The sequence below is a fragment of the Stegodyphus dumicola genome, chromosome 9 (assembly GCF_044657685.1).
Source record: "Stegodyphus dumicola isolate Sdum_Otavi_A_Nest chromosome 9, ASM4465768v1".
Taxonomy (NCBI): domain Eukaryota; kingdom Metazoa; phylum Arthropoda; class Arachnida; order Araneae; family Eresidae; genus Stegodyphus; species Stegodyphus dumicola.
The window spans coordinates 30646732-30663474 of record NC_140776.1 but is presented as its reverse complement, the minus strand read 5'-3'; the positions used below and the strand labels follow the sequence as shown (position 1 = coordinate 30663474).

Genomic DNA, 16743 nt, shown 5'->3' with positions numbered 1-16743 from the left:
AAAATCCCTCCTGATTTTATATCCCTCCATAATCACAACTCTGTATACAAATATATATAAAATTATGTATTCAACTCTAAATATTTTCATAATATTCAGAATTGAATAATTTTTTCGGTGACATAATAAGTACCTTTAGTTTAATACTTTTCGTAAAAATAGACAATATTTTCAAATTTTCTTAATTTTGAACATAAATGTATATTTAGGAAGATATTTTTAAATATTCAAGTATTTGGGAAGGATATGCGGTATTTATATAAGTATCCTGATACACGAACGCCATTTTTAAAATCAGCGTCCGAAATATATCCAAGAACTGGCTTTAATTTTCAAAGCAACTGGATTTTGTTTTCTTTCTTGTTGACTAGTGTAATTTACATTCCTGTTAAAGCTTCTTTTATCTGTCTAGTTTCAGCTTATATGTCGCTTTTAGGAAAAACTAATGTATGAAAGCTGAAAAATATAAAAAATCATGAGGGGTGGCAAAATATTCAGACTAGAATTTCAGGTTATCGAGAGTGTAGCCTGCCACCAACCTAAGTGAGAGTTATTGCTATTGCTCTAATTATTGCAGATTTATCGGTGGCTTTTCCAGAGAAGCTATTCCTGCAGATACGGAGCTGGAGTGAGTGAGGGCTTTCTTGCTTGAGTGTTCGATTAAGTTGGCGCAATGAAGGCCCATAAAATTTTCCCCTTAATTTATTCATTACATCTGTGCTATCATTTTTAGTTTTTAATCAGGAAGAACCTTATTTTATTACTCCGTAGTCAGTGTCTTGGTTAATAAGTGTAATCGAAAGAGTTACTGGAGTTAGCCTGTACTATCTGGAGTGACTGTAACTCCTTCTTTTTCACTACAGTGCATAATAGAAAAATTCAGGGTTATATAAAGTGTAACATAACATTGTGATGTGAAAAAGATGTGCACAAAATCAGCAAGACCAGTTACAAGAATACCGCAATGATCATGTTGTTGCTTTTGTTACTAATGCTCACTTGTTCTGACCTATAGTCAGCCCAAGCCCACGAAATTCCTGATTGCAAGGAGGGCAAATTTACGCCTGTCGTTGGCAACAGCACCTCATAGGTGGCAGTGCGATTTAGCTCACTTCCTCCCCCCCCCAATTTGATGGAAAGCACCCCGGGGGGACAGGTCTGAGGGTCTCCCACCCCTCTTCACCAACCATCAACCTCTCGAGAGGATTTTATGATCGCCACATATTTAGAGTGCCCCTATCCCGCACGGACACTATACATTTACAAATATTAAAAATGTTTGTAAACTTTAAATATCTCATGTCTTCTCCGGGATTCGAACCTGAGTCCTTCGGCACAGTCAGCGATGCATGCTAAACACTATACCGATTGGGCGGCGCAATGATCATGGTGATTTGGTTAATGAAGTCGTTTCCGCAACTACTTTATCCAAGAAAGCGTAACACGGTTCAGATATGTTTTTAATCTGTTTCTGCTCAGTCATTAGATTTGTTTTATTGATCAATAAGATTTTATTTACATTTGCAAAAATTATTTTATTGTTTACAACTTTATTTTATTTAACGAATTTGCTTCTTAGCCTTAGTCCAGATATTGATTTCAACTTAAACAAATTTTAATTTAACTTTACTTTGTTGATTTAACACTCCATTTGCCCGTGTCTCCAGATCAATATCGTCGTGTACTCTCTGCGAAGTAACATTTCATTAGATAAGATCTAAAACTCTGTAATTGTGTTACAGAAAAGATAATAAGTTATTCGAGAATTCCGATTTTATTTTCTTTCAAGAAAATTATTATCTGACTTCTCAAAAGAGAAAGTAAATATCTGACTGTCATTATACTTTTGAATTATTATTCAATTTCAAGCATGACGTTTTTCAAACTGCATCTGTCATGTAACGAAAATGATTCTTCCCCCTCCCTCTTTGAATAATCTGCATCTTCGGCATAGCCTGTAAATCCAACGATAAAATGTTTAATGCGATTTTTTAAGATGGATTGGGAGCTTAGAATGTACGTTTCCGTTTATTTTAATTCTATGAATTTAAATAAATTATGCAGCTATTGTATTTGAGTCACAGTATATATATATATATGTGTGTGTGTGTGTGTGTGTGTGTGTGTATTAGTGAAGGTCAGAACGAAATTTGTCTTGGCTCTCTTATTAATCGACCAAGTATGGAGCTTCAAAACACTTTTCCCTTGACAAGTTCTGTTATGAAGCTCCAAACAAGGGAGATTAAATTTTTTGCACAATTAAATCCCTTGTTTTCTATCTTAGTTCACATCAATGTCTTAGTATCTTAGATTTTGTAATTTCTTCATTCATTTCAATGTCTTAGTATCTTAGATTTTTGCTTTTTTGTAGTTCATGTATTAATTAACTTGGCAAAATTCGGGTCTTATTGCTGATGAGTTGGGTCTATGAATACTTTTAACTTAAATTAAAATTTAGCAGCACTTTGCGCTAATTTCTAGCTTAATTCTGAATCCTGTCCCGATAACAGAAGAATACCCAATGTTGGTAACAAAATGAAAATATGAAAAATTTTTTATTTACATATTTTTACATATTACAGGTTTTTATTTACATATTTTTGTTCTTTCATTTTAAAATAGCTAATGCAATATTTCTTGCAGCTTGAAAGCTTATTGCTAACTATTTTTCGAGTTCTCAAGTTGCTTGATTGGACAATTTATTGTTTTTTTATTTAAGTTCGTGTTGTTTTATTGCACGAACATGAAATTGCCTAAAAAAAGGAAATTCGAAATAATTTTTGATACAGCTTCTCATGAATAAGCATTGGACATTAGTCATGCTCATTATCAGCAAGCAGATTTTAGATCATCAGGAAACATATCTGGTTCATTGTCGATGCTCTGGCTGCATTTTTATTATACACTACCTACAGGAGTGTATTAAAGGGACTCAAACACCTTAAAACCCTTAAGATCTTCGAATATGTGACTGTTGGAAGAATTGGAATAACTTATTTATTTTAACAGCAATTACTTCCAACTTTTTACCGCTGACTACATATTATAGCTGCTATCTGAACTAGTAACCAGAAAGTTGATGTTGCCAAAACAATCTTTGTGACAAAATGTTTTAAGCGTTCACGTCATGTTTCCACTTGCACGCACAGTTTAAAACATTATGTTGCATACATTAATTCCATATTTAATATATAGCTATTATAACATTTGGAAAAGTCAAAAATCCTAAGAATTTCATGTTAAATTTCTATTTTATTTGGAGTTGAGTTTATAAAATATATTTTATTTGAAAAATCTGCAACATTTTCTTGCATAAAAATTTTGATATTAAAATATTCATCAGATTTTTAGTTCAGTTAGAAGATAGTGAATTCCATCAAATTTCAAGTGTGTAACATTAGCCATTTTTAAAATATCTTGCGCGCAAAGTGGAAACATGACGTGAACGCATAAAAAATTTTCTCAAAACGCGGATTAAATTATAGAAATATTTGTGGCAACACAAACGTTTTTGTTATTAATTCCCAGAGCAACTATATTATATAGTTAGCTTTAAAATGTTGAAAGAAATAGCTTTTAAAATAAATAAAATATCCCAATTCTTGCAACAGTCACATATTCGAAGTCACATAGTCACATATTTTAAGGTGTATGAGTCTCCTTAAGACTTTATCTTGCATTAATAAAATTGAGTAGGCTGAATGAAATTAGCTCTAAGGGAATAATTCTCATAATATTGTGCAATCGTAATTTGGGTTTCTCGTAATAATGAAAGAAACATTTTCTTACTGACTGCCTTTGTAGTGTAATTGAAAGCACGTCCGGAAAGGTGGCATTTAGAATCCGGCGAGGACGTTACTGATTTTTCATGTTTCCTGCTCCAATAACTACGTAATAAATCTACAGTATTAATCAACAGAAGATTGACTAATGTTTGCAGCAGAGCAAATCAAAATTCTATAGCAGTGTTAACAACATGACAAGATTTTTCTCATCTAAACCCTTTAAGCTGGTATCACACATTTATTTCAGAAGAATAACTGTGTGACTGAATGATTAGTGTTTTCGTTTTGCGATTTTGCGTCGAATCACTCTGAATGTCCGTTTCAGTTTTCAAACTGTTGCTACCAAATGTTAGAGTCCTGTATTATATTTGATGAAATTAAATAATGAAGAATCTGCATAAATATATGTATATTTCTCGCACTGTGATAAACCTACCTAGAGTCATCCAATTTTGAATGACATAATTCTACTGAGAATATGGACATCTGGAACGCCAAATTTGAAATCTGGAATTTGTTTTATAATCGATTTCATGCTTTGTAAAACTTTAACGAATTTTTGATTAACAGATTCAAATATTTCAAAGCCAGCAATGGCAACGTTGTACAGAAAAAGCATTTTTATATCCAGCGCGTGAGACTGTGTAGCGGAAATTCGAAAGATATGCTGTTTTTAAATATTTTGTAACACTGCTGTTGAATTTAATTTTATGTGGTTTAAGTGCGATAAACATGATATTTAATAAATAAGAGTAACACCGAAAACGTTAAAAAAACGTACCTTCGGGCGTAATATAAAATCTGAAGGTTTTAATATTTTAAAAACTTTTTATTATAGATCTTTCGTTATTTTTTTTTTCTTTATGTTTCTGGAAGCTAAACTTTCCTCCAATTGTTTACATTCTACAGTATTTTGAAAAACTACCCTTTACAGTTCTTCAAATAATTTAATTTCACTGCTAATTACGAAATACAGCTGGGACATTAGATATCATAAAGATAAAATTGAAATAGTTTTTAATCTAAGAAAAATGACATCTAAGAATGCACTGAATGAACTGAATGTTAGTAATCGATTTTTAAAGAATTTTTACATGCCGATTCAAGTAGTAATTTATAGCCGATTCAAGTAAAAAATATATTTTTAAATATTTTTTGTCGTGTTTTATTTGTGTTTCATTTTAACATTGGAAAACCTGACTAATTTTATATGAAAGCCAGGAGTCCTTTTAATAACCTTTTGGGGATTGAATAATGAAAACGCATGAACCCGTTTTACTGTCTCTAAAAGCACCAACTCTTAGCAAAAAAGGGACTTCTCTGCCTTTTTTTTTGCGCAGAATGGATGCAGTTTTTTACTTTTACTTCTTCTTGTCTGGTACAGAATACTATGAGGATGTCTAGAAAGTTCTATTCGTCTAGTAGAAGCCCTAAACTCCCCTCCTTATTTTGTCTGCAAAATGTAGTGTCTGACTCTTCTGAAGTGATGCAGCTAAACCTGACATTTTAGAAACAAACAGCAAAACAGCTTCAGCTTGCCTTCGTTGCTTTTATTCTTCTCAAAGAACTGTCTGTACTTCATTCCAGCAAGCTCCAGTTTCTTTTCGTCTGTTGACTAACAGCGGTAAATGCCAGTTTTAAAATTGCGAAACAAACTATTGCTATTGATTGTCATCCAGGATATGTTTTGAAATTGTCTGGGATTCTTATTTATTTAGAGAAGATTTTTACTTTACGCAACACATTAATTTTCCTTCTATGCATACGTTTCTTTGCGCTACTAATGTTAATATATAACTTTGAAGTACAAGGAAAACGCTAGAAAATAAGATGTAAAACAATATTAAGCTTCTACCTTAAAATTTATGAAATTATTTTTTTCATTCTTTAAATAATGTTTAAAGCATTTAACTTTAAGGTATCTTATAAGGTGTTTTACTCCCTCCTTTCAGCATGCCTTCGTGGTGTAACGGTTAGCATACTCATCGCGTATTCGAAAGGTCCAGGTTCGAGTCCCGGCAAAGGCATTGCTCATTTTTCAAGCTCTCTGCTTCCAAATAAATAAATAAATAAATAAAGCTAATATTTCTGCAATGGAACACGAACTAAAAGGTGGTGAATGATGATTCTTCACCACAAGGATATGGCGATTGGGTCCCCTAATCCCCAGTCGCCCCTTAAAGGAGGAGTATATAAGGTTAGTTAGTTAATTCTAAGCACTGACTCCCAGCTCACCTAGCAGGCAAAACCTGCCATCTGGCTATGAGGGGACAGGCCAAGCCACAAAGGCATAACAAAAACAACAATAACAAAAAAAAAAAAAAAAAAAAAACGTAAAGTAGATACGTACATTCCAAACACTCTCGGTGAATTAGTATATAAATGCGTCGTTTCCATTTCTGTCTTTTTTCTGAAGTTTAAAATCTTTATAAGTTATATAAGGTATTTTCTTCCTTCCTCCGGTATGCCTTGGTGGTGCAATGGTCAGCACACACGGCGCGTATTTGAGAAGTCCAAGTTCGATTCCCGGCGAGGGCATTGTTAATTTTTCATGTTTACTGCTTCAAAAAATAACCTAATAACTCTAAAGACTGAGAACTTAATTTTTATTAGCCGAAAAAGGCCTGAACGAGCTATTAGTCTCGAAATGGGATTTCGTAAACGGCGAACCTCTTTTCAAATTGTTGCCACCAAATACTATTGTCCTGTATAACCTTAAAGCAAATTAAATAATGTAGAATCTGCATGTATCCATGTATGGTCCTGACACTGTGAAAAAATGAAAGAGTCATTAAATTTTGAATAACATTGTCCTCCACCCGAACATGTGCAGATGGAAGCCCGAATTTTTAATTTTATATTTCCTATTTTGTAAAATTTTAATGAATTTTTTATTAACAAACGCAATGATTTGAAAGCGAGCCGTAGTAACATTTAATAAAATAAAATATTATCTTCTCCACTGTCTGTCAGAATTTTTAAAGGTACGTTGTTTTTAAACATTTTGTGATTTCCTGCCGAATCGAATTTTGTATGGCGTAAGTGCAAAGAACGTGATATTTGATAAATAAAGTTAACACAGAAAACGTTAATAATAAGCTTGATACTGCACCGAGAATTCTAGACATATGCTGCTATGTTGCTTTTAAATTTTTTCTAATTTTGCAGTTAAATTGTACATGACGTAAGTGCGACTTCAGCAAGAGCGTAGAAAACCTTAACTAATCGTTTTGGGCGATCATTAGATTTTAATTGTAAACAGCAAGCATATATAAAAATACGAATGTAGCAGGTTTTTGAGGACTTATGTTTATTTTAACTACACTGTATAAATTGTTATTATATTATGAAAATGGTTCTAAGAGTTGTGTACAATAAAAGGATTTCTAAGTATTCTGTATTCGGATAATTTAAAAATTATTTTGCGATATTGCTGTTGAACTGAATTTTATAGTTTGAGTACATAGAACATGATATTTAATAAATAAAGGTAACACACAAAACGTTAAAAAAACGCTTCTTTGGGCGTAATTTAAAATCTAAAACCTTTCAGATTTTTTTTTCTTTTATTTAAATTAATTTTGGAAACCACAACAAGCAGAGATTTAAATCATTTTGTGAGTGTGTGTGTGTTGTGATATTTTAGTTCATTCGTTAATTAGATCTACGCACATTCATACCAAATTAATTCACTAAAAGTTTCTTTATTCAACTCTCATAAGGACTACTTCTTCTTCATATGAAATCACACCTCCTGTTACAGGCCTCCTCTTATGTACCAGTGCCTCTTTTCAGAAGTGGTATACCGCTAACATATGATTTCATGTTCTCTGAAATTAATTACTTTTAGAAAACATTGTTGGTAATTGTTGTTGTTTCTTTAATTTTTACTGTATTACCAACCTGTTCCATGTGCTACATATAAAGTATAGAACGTAATCCTTGTAACATTTCAGTTTAAGTAACAGCCGGTCTTTAAAAGTGCCTCTTTATAATGTTTGACTCCGACGTTTGCTAAAAAATCCAATACATCGTCTTTCCGAAAGTTTTAGAAATTACTTCCCGTTGAATAATTAAGTGGATAGTTAAAATCATTTATGGCTTTGTTAATAAAAACTGGACTACACTGTCTCCGTGAATATTCCGTTATTGGCTGACTCCGAAACATATAATCATTATTCCCCAAGCTATCTGTAAAGAAGTTATCACTTATTAAAACATCCCAGTACGCTGCTAATGTTAAAAGAAGAAAGATACGGCAACTTATGAACCTAAAATTAAAACTTTAATTGACATGAATGTCATTCAGAAAGCTAATTTCAGCTGTTAAGGAAAATTTAACAGAGAGAACAACAGTAATCCTTCTCTAATAACGATGCAAAAAATAGGATTCATAGTCATACATTTTTAGTCTTATGCGATATAGACTTTATATAAACTTATATAAATAATTTTTATATTTTTACTCATATAAAAAATTTCGATAAAAATAACCTAATTCTCTCTCATTATATCAGCATCAATGGCATGCAGTTTTTAATGATTTTCGTCTTTCGAATCAAATGGTCGTAAAAGTTAAAGTTCCATCCAATATTTCACATATATTCAATTGTAGTCGATTATAACATTTATCATAATTCAATCAGAAATCAATAACGTGAACAAACAAACAAACACACAAACAGACATTCTTCTTTATATGTATAGATATTGTAAAACTCAGTAGCGACACATTTCGAAATAAAGCATTTTTATCTCCAACTCCCGAGACTGTTGCCACTCGGAAAAAATGAGTGCGAAAATGAGTCCTTTCAGAGATTTTAATTAATATCTTCGGCTGGTTATGGGTCGTACGAAGATGGGAATAGTCGAAACGGCTTTGCGAGAATTTTTCGAACGGGTAATAATGTGTTTAATGTTTGGCAATGCTATTTTTATTTCATCGTAAAACTTAAAATTTTTTATTAACAAACTCTAGGATTAAAAAGCGAGCAGTGGCAACAGCTCTAGGAAATAAACAAGGAGGTTAGAATAGAAGGAGGGAGGGTTCGCAGTTTCCTCCACTATCGGGGAATGAAACTCCACGGAACAAGCGGCGTCCATGTTTTTTACTTCAAAACATTGCAATACGGTAGTGAAACGTACCTGTTTGTAAGCTGTTCTCTGCATGAATTTTCCACTAAAAATATGTTAAATTTATAATGAAATGCTTCGCTATTGTTAGTCTTTTGTTTTAAAGTTATAAAGATGATATCTGTAATTTACTAAGTACAGAAAATCATTAAGAAATATTTCGAAATCTAAATGCATGTGCATAACATTAAAGCCTTTACAAATTATGTTTCTGCATAATTTCAAGAATTTGTTTAGGTTTTATTAGCAACTTCTCTGGTATACTTTCCAATTGTTTCTTTAAGAAGTGATATTTCTGATTTATTCGCAATATTATTATAATTTATTAAAGAATCATTTTTACCTGAAATTAATAGCAGATAATTATCTAAAAAAATGGTAATATGTTGCTTTTTTTTTAAATGAAAGTTTTAAATAGATTATTTTCACAATCAACAACCTTATATCAACAAGAAAATAAATATTAATAAAATAAAACAGATTTATGTGAATTCAATGATTTCAGTTTATGCGCGTTTCATATTTATGAATTTCAAAGAAATTACCTTGAATTAAGCTGAATTACAGAAATATACATATATAAATTTTTGGATATATCTTTTCACGTGTTCAGTTGTGTAAATATTTTACTTACGTTTATCGCTATACTGCCCAGAAATTTGTAAGTTTATGCAAAAACATTTTAACAACAGAACAGTTTAATCTTGATCAAATGCACAAATTATATTCGTAACAGTTCACAAAACTTAAGAATGAATAATAATTAATACATAAAGAAAAGCGTTGCTTTTTTTAACACCTTTACAATTCATAAAAATAGTAACAATTGATTTCTTACTTTTCGTGAAAATTATAAAACGAATTATCTAAGCGTTCAAATTATACAGCAAGCATAAAATCCTAGCATATATCATTGTATGTTAAAGAACGAAGATACCAGCTGTAAGCAAAAGCATTAAAATGTATTGTATTTAACATGTTTCGATTATTATTAAGTCTTTTTTGTCACATCTGGAAAGAAAACAACATGACATTGTGACATTTTTTTAACATATTTATGAAATTACATAAAAAAAAAAAGAAAATACTTACGAGTGAATAGTAATCCCAGGAATATTTTTCGAAAATCTATTTGTGCATCCATATGCAATATAAGCAGACAATGCTTCAAAAAGAAAAGGAAAAAAAAAAAAAAATGTTACAATTACAAACTTCCTTGCACAAGTCACAGTGATAACAGTAACATGGCCGCCAAGCTTCACCGTTTGAGTTGAACCTTCCCTCCTTCTATTCTAACCTCCTTGGAAATAAAGCAGATTTTCATCTCCAGCTTGCGAGATTGTTGCCACTCGGAAAAATGAAGGCGAAAATTATCGTTTTTCCGAGTTTTTAATTATTATCTCTGATTTTTTGCTACTTTTTTGGGGGGAGAGGACGTTGAGCGTTTTCAGAACCCAGAAAAGAACTGTAGAAAGTTTGGTGACGATAGCTGTAGCCAGTGACTGAGTTATTAGCGAACAAACAAACACACAGACTTTCTTCTTTATATAAATAAATAATACGATACTAGTTAAACTAAACAATCTTTTAACAAAATTTGTGTTGTAAATTATTTCAATCTATTTGAACTATGCTACACCACGAAGGCATGCTAAGAAGGCAAGAGAAATACCTTATATACTTTCCCCCAAATCCTGGTGGTGGAGAATCATCATCCACCACCTTTTTTTTGGTTCGGGCGCCACTGTAGAGACATCAGGTTATTTCGAAGCAGGAGAGATGAAAAATGTGCAATGCCCTGTAAGAATGCTGTATTCATGGGAAAAAAACTGAAAATAATGAGACAAATTAATGTACATCGCAGCATCATATTAAGGCTTCTGAAAGTAGTCAAGCAGTTTCCAGGACATATGGATCTGTCTGTGAGCTGTATGGATCTGTTTGTGAGTTTATGTCTTAGACATTAACTGTGTCCAAGCTAGAAGCCTCTAATACAAATATAGCACAAACGCTGACTGCCATTTCTCCGTCTCTACAGGGATACAAATGTGTCTCGCATCAGATTTTACACAGGGTAACTAACTATTTGTGTCATTCTGTCATATTGTTCGATTTGACCCTTGTTGAATTAAGATACTGAAGATGGAAACTAGAGTCTAAACAGAAGAGTAGGCTAGTTTTTACTGACATAACAGTAAAGATTTAACATCAAGAATGATTTCTAATAACATCTGTTACGCAGACATAGGATAGGATTTGACAACATGTGACAGCATAGGATCTGACAACCTGAGACAAACATCTCTGGAATGATCGTTATGGTTTACTGGTAGGCAGCTGCACTACTACAGCTGCACTTAGCTTCCATATTTTCTGATAAATCAATAATTTCAATGCAGTATCGAAACGTAGTTCTGAATGTTTTTATCCATTTACAGTTAGTTGCAACGGACATCGATTTTATATTTATGGATGATGATATTCTTCCGCGAACACAGCTATCGGTTGAAGTAAATTAATATAGAATGGGACAGTTTTTCATATGCCGCGGTCTGCTAGATCGCCAAATTTGAATCCGTAGCTCACGTACAAAACAGATTTAAGAAAACATTCTGCAAATCGCAGTATGTCATGCCATGTTATTTCAATATATAAAGAGTTTAGATTTGTTATATCCGTGTAAATATGTTTCGCCGTTATTAACAATCGATTCATTTTTCCCTTGCAACCTATTTACTGCAGCCCACCAACGGCTGAGCGATAAAGTCATTGAAATTGGTAGCGTTTTCTCTCTCTTTTATGCATGCCTTCCTGGTGTGATGGTTAGTACACTCGGTGCGTATTAGAGAGGGCCTGGTTCAAGACAAAAAAAAAAAAAAAAAAAAAAAAAAAAAAAAAAAAAAACGCGAACAAAAACACAATGCTTACAAAAAAAATTTATATATAAGGTATTAGTAGATAAGGAGTATATAAGGTATTTTCTCTCCCCTTCTGGCATACCTTCTTGGTGTAACGGTTAACACACTCGTCGCGTATTCGAGAGGTCCAGGTTCGAGTCCCGGCGAGGATACTGCTCATTTTTCCTGTATCTAGCATCAAAAATGACCTAATGACTCTACAGCATGACCTCAGTTTAGAAAGCCCTCCATGAAGGCATCCCTCCCATTAGACAGACAATCCTAGCGTGGTTTTCCATAATAAAATAAACTGTTTAGAATATATCACAAAAATATTAAGCAAACCGTTTTCGAGCTGCCATTAGGTCCCACGACACAGTTAACCAGGGTTCTTTGATAGTTATTTACATATGTGGGATTCAACATGAAGTAGATATTTATCATTCATTAATATCCGACTGTGTTTCGACGTTCACCATATCGTTTTAAGATATTTTTTGATATGTATTATAAAAGTCCTGATAGTGTATTATAAAAGTCATATTTATTTCTTTGAAAGTAAAAGGCAATAAATATGAAATAGGCTCCATTAGCACAGTTAAGTATTGCTAATATTGAACATCTATTTTGATTTCATCAAAATTATACATTAGCGGCGCGATCTTGAAACTTGCTTTAAATTTTACTTATTTAAGTATTTTTTATCATTTTTCTGAATTTAATGTTAATGCTCTTTCATAAATATATTTATCTGATTTCTGTCTGAAAGACTTTCTGAATTGGGGATGTATGTGCTGCAGATGCAAATTTCATCTGCCCATCAAAGAGTCATGATACGAGTATATGTGACTTCTCCGAGCTGCAGATGTTTGCAAACACCAAATGTACAGCTACCTCGTAAGCTCAATCACTGCAGCTCAGCCCACATCCTTCGTGCCAGTGAGTAAACAAGATTCAGATCCGCTTCTTTCCCCTCGAATAGCCACCCCCTGTGCAGAAATGTTCTGGCTGACATCACTTTTCCCAAGAGCGAATTTAAGATTTCCGGTAACTTAAACAGCTGTCCACATTGCGCCTGATGATTTAAAAGTGAAGTGTTGTTGATTTAAGCAAAAATGGTTATATTTGCCAATCTCGCCAGCGCTTAGGCCTATTCTTTTAATGTTGAATCCGGCTGTTAAAAATTAAACATTTTTGTACACTGCACTGTAAAAATCTCATATATTTATTTCGGGTTATATTCCTTATTTTAAAATTATACCGTATTACTTAAAATACGTGGTCTCACATGTAAGATGATTCCGCAATTAGTTAAGATATCTCGCCAGAAAACGAAAGCTTACATGTGGGATGACCTCGTATACATGAGCTTCGTATGTTGAAAACATTGTACAAATTAGCTAATTTAATGATGTTGTAAGATATTTCTCCCGCCTCTTTAGCATGCCTTCGTGGTGTAGTGGTCAGCACCCTCGGTGCATATTCGAGAGGTCCATGGTTCGAGTCCTGGCGAGAGCATTGCTTATTTTTCCTCTCTCCTGTTTTAAAAGGGTACTTAATGTCTCTACAGTGACGCCCGAACTAAAAACGCTGGTGGAAAATGATTCTCAACCACCTGGATTTGGCGAATGGCTTCCCTAAGCCCCAGTCGCCCTTTAAAAGGGGGAGTATATAACTTCTTACTCTGCCTTCCTGGTATAGTGCGGTCAGCCCACTCAGCGCGTATTCGAGAGGTCCGTGGTTCGAGTCTCGACGAAGGCATTGCTCATTTTTCATGTCTCCTGCTTCGAAATAACATAACGTCTCTACAATCCAAATGCTGTATTTTGAATAAAACTACAGTACATATTTCCTTTGAACGTAAAAATATATTAATATATGCTTTTTTATACTCGGTTTGGGGGCAGTACTTTACGTGACACAAATAGTATAGTCTTTTATAGAACATTTAAAGGGGTTTAGGTTTATAGGTTTACTGAGATTACGACAAAGCATACTAGGGCTTGTAGAGTCATTAGGTTAATTGGAAGCAGAAAAGATGAAAAATATGCAACCGCCTTCGCCGGGAATCGAACCACGGACCTCTGGAATACCGGCCCAGCGTGCTACCGTTACACCACGAAGGCACGCTAGGGAAGTGGGAAAAATACCTTATAGGCTATCTACCTAAGGAAAGGGATGCCTTCGTGGAGAACTTTCTGAGGGAAACTGAAAACACCTTCACTCTCGGCCTTATACGGCATGACAGAAAAAAAAAGATAATGGAAGAAAATAATCGTTTTTATTTAGCAGACTTTTATCTGATAAGCATGATGAAAATATGATCTTTGACTTCATTTTTCTGCGTTTTTACGAGATTTGCATTTAAGTAAAACCAAAACTGCAACAAAGATGTCCATATTATCTCAAGCTCCCAAACGGATCAGAATTCGTATTATTTTGATCTGTATTCTAATAACGTATATATTTAATATGAATTTTGAAGGGGGAAAAACTAGAAAAGTTTTAATTTATGAAAGCAGTTTTACAGTAGCTGGAAAAAAATAGCGGGTCTGGTTCTCTGGTTTCGTTAAAGAAAATATATTTCAGTCATTTATTATTTGTATTATTTTTAGTGACATTAAATTAATTCTATACGTGATATACTTCTGCATAGAATTCTGTTTAAAACAAAAAAGTCATGTGGAGTCTACTTCAGATTTTTTTTTCATTGATATAAGAACCTCCAAAAAGAAAGAACCTATAAGAACCTTTGACAGAATCCTCCATAAAAGCATCTCTACCCTTAGACAAATAGCCCTCGTGTGTTTTCCTATAATTAATTAAATAAACAAGCAATCAAACTGTTGGACATTAAAATTATAGCTGGTTCTTTAATGGGGTTTGTTACCTTGATTTTAGCAGAGAAGTGAATTTGAAACGTTTTTTGGTGTGTGGAATTTTCATTGTCCTGCCATTAACGCATTAAATGGAACAGGTGTTATCTGACTGACGAGATTCTGGAAGCATGTATTCTCTGTGTACTGACATGAAATGAAATTTACTATCTTGGACAAGAACGATGCAGTGTAACAGCTATTTGAAGTCTTGTATATTTGCACGTGTCATCATGATATATTTAACGACACATCTTCACCTTCATATAATCGGTTTCTATTCTTATTCCGGTCTATTCTTATTCTGGAACACCTGTAGGGAATATTAGAAAGTCGACGAGTTCGTAAGCTGTTAATATAGGTACTTTAAAGTGATAAAAGACAATTGGATCTTGGTCCTTTACTAACGCAGTAAATAAAACACCGAATCTTATAATGCCATTTAAGAAACGAGTCCCTTCGATTTTAGATTTATTTGATTTATAGCGGGTGGAAAAAAAATTTGCAATGAAGCCAGCACCTCAGTTGGCATTTGATCAGGGCCGGGGCGAGTCCCAGTGCAGTTGTACCGGGTGACAGAATTTAGAGGCGACAAATATTTTAGAATTTGGGGGGGGGGAAATGGGTGGCAGAATTTAGTAGTTGTTGCAGAATTTGCACCGGCTTTATAATGCTTTTAAATCGTTGTAAATGGTGTTAACAAAGTTTTATTGCTTAATACTTGACACAGCACAATGAAAGATGTAACACAAACACGAATGTAGTATTTAAAAAATATCACAAATAATGCTAATAAATTTTATTACTTTCGAAACGGTGTCTTAAAACAGTGCTTATTGATCTTTGAAAAGCTGAAAATTAATAATGGTATTTTTTTAAACAACTATAATTTTTTTAAACTATTCATTGCCAGTTTTTCGCTCCTCTAGGTGGCACTTGCATCAGCTGTTGACCTGAAGGAAGTGCCTCATCCTTTTCCCGGCTCTATTATATAGGCATAAATAAAAGCATAAGATAAAAACATAAACATTTGAGTTGTGTGAATGATTCTAAGGGCATTCAGCTCATTGCGAATATGAAGTTAATGAAAGAAAAGATTATTGTTACAAGCTATGAAAAGTTTTGAATATTTCGTTTTTTTTTTTTTTTTTTTTTTCCTTTCTTAGTTTGTCAGTTACCTTAGAATCAACTTCGGTAATTGGCCTGTCCAGCACTTTAGTTTTCTTGTGAATATTATAGCTAAAAATTTTCCTTTAATCAAGAATTGAATCCGAGATCTCTGACTGCAATAGCTATAGCAAATGACTAGTACTATAACTATCGCTGTTTCCGTCCCTTCTTTCGTTTAATTTATAAGCTACTTTCTCCCTTTTTTCTGCATGCCATCGTGGTGTAACGGTAGCACACTCGGCGCGTATTCGAGAGATCCAGGTTCGAGCCCCGGCTTGGGTATTGCTCATTTTTCACATCTCCTACTTCAAAGTATCCTAATGACTCTACAGTGGAGTCCAAACTAAAGGGTGACGATTCTTCACCACCAGGATTTGGCGATGAAGTCCCCTCATCCCCAGTCGCCCTTTAAAAAGAGGGAGTATATAAAGCATTTTCTCCCTCCTTTCTGAATGCCTTCATGGCGTAACGGTAGCGCACTCGCCACGTATTCGAGAGGTCCAAGTTCGAGTTCTGGCGAGGGCATTCCTCATATTTCACGTCTCCCGCATCAAAAACAAAACAAAGCAAAACAAAACAAAAAAACCTAATTCCTCTACAAATTCATCGATACATTTTATCTGTAGTTTGAATACTTTTACTCCAATCAAAACAGAACACTCGAATTTTATTGGATATTATAAAGAATTCCATCGATTTTTTCTGATCATCCACATATCATCCCAAATGGATAGGGTGTGTAACTCTATCTGTTAGTTAAAACATGCTCTAAAGGAAACATAAATTTCTGCTGTAAATTAGTTGAAAGGGGACACGTTTTCCGATTTTCTTTCTTTATTTGTGATCGATAACACTAATGTGTTTGAAAGTGTATCAGAAATA

At 33.5% G+C, this 16743-nt stretch overlaps 1 protein-coding gene across 1 annotated transcript in view; it reads left to right on the top strand.

Moving 5' to 3' along the window:
* LOC118183158 (solute carrier organic anion transporter family member 74D-like) overlaps positions 1–16743 on the top strand; it is a 501251-nt gene that overhangs the window by 34970 nt on the left and 449538 nt on the right. The gene's annotated exons all lie outside the window — the stretch shown is intronic.